The 1,377-nt window shown below is 33.4% G+C and overlaps 1 protein-coding gene across 1 annotated transcript in view; it reads right to left on the bottom strand.

Moving 5' to 3' along the window:
* The window catches only part of LOC106869758 (collagen alpha-6(VI) chain), a 22,987-nt gene that overhangs the window by 10,405 nt on the left and 11,205 nt on the right, over positions 1-1,377 (bottom strand). The window lies entirely within an intron of this gene.

Here is a 1,377-nt window from a genome sequence, read left to right as displayed (position 1 = left end):
TTTTTTAATTTCAACTATATATATATATATATATATATATATATATATATAAAGAATATGAGGGGTTTAGCTCACTAGTGATCTAAACGAATAGGTATGCTGGGTAAGTTAGTCGACCATTAGGTTCCAACATCACAGTTATGGCTGGATCTAGGGATCCTTGTCAGGGTTCCGTTATTTCATGTATATATATTAGAGGAAATCAAAATCAAGGCAGAAGGAGTATCTGAAGTCATTTAGAATAATTTAATTAAGGTAAGGTGAATTTGATGTCTTACAACTGTTTCTGGGATGCCCCAAGAGGTTCGTTAGCGTATCCGTGTACTGGGTATTCTGTCATCAGAGACATGGTATGAATATTTTCGACGGGGAAAATTTACAGTTTACAAGGAATAACATTCACAGTTTATAAGGAATAAAACAGAAGAATGAAGTAGTTAAAGAATAAAGAGTAAAAGTAGGTAAAAGAATATAGGCAGGAGAATAATGTTCACAACTCATCTTTTTCCAGAGGATATGGATGTTGGTCGGTACTTCCATGAAGGTAAAGATTTTTAGTTAAGTTCCCAGATAAATCTAAGCAATATTTTGGCAGTGTACACACACACACATATATATATATATGGTGGTTGTCTACTCCTCATGCAGAGTATGACCACCTCCTGTACCTACACCTTAGATCCATCACGGTGTCTGATGTGGCTTTTTAAACCAGGCAATGGTTTAGAGAGAGAGGGGGGGGAGAAAGGAAGAAAGAGAGAGAGAGAGAAAGAGGGAGAAATATTATTGAGTTAGAAAACAGAGAAGTCTAGTGGATACAAACTAATCTATTGATTAATTAACATAATTACCTACAACTGTTTCATTTCACAAACAAAATTAGTTACAAATCACGTATAAATATATAATTTTGCATTTCATATACATTGTAACGAAAATCATCAGGGTGTACAAATGACAATACAAAAATTACATTATAATCCGTTTGAAATACTCAGAGTATATAGTCATGTTTATTATGTGTGTATGAATGTGTGTGCATGTATGCGTTAAAATTATTAGTTTTATTTTTGATTCAATAATAATAATAATAATAATAATAATAATAATAATAATAATAATAATAATCATAATAATCATAATAATAATAATAATCTTTTACTCTTTTACTTGTTTCAGTCATTTGACTGCGGTCATGCTGGAGCACCACCTTTAGTCGAGCAAATCGACCCCAGGACTTATTCTTTGTAAGCCTAGTACTTATTCTATCGGTCTCTTTTTGCCGAACCGCTAAGTTACGAGGACGTAAATACACCAGCATCGGTTGTCAAGCGATGTTGGGGTGGGGTGGGGGTGGAACAAATACAGACACACAAA

The sequence above is a fragment of the Octopus bimaculoides genome, chromosome 4 (assembly GCF_001194135.2).
Source record: "Octopus bimaculoides isolate UCB-OBI-ISO-001 chromosome 4, ASM119413v2, whole genome shotgun sequence".
Classification (NCBI taxonomy): Eukaryota; Metazoa; Mollusca; class Cephalopoda; order Octopoda; family Octopodidae; genus Octopus; species Octopus bimaculoides.
Note: the sequence above shows the minus strand (reverse complement) of the source record. Positions and strands in the feature narration are given on the sequence as shown.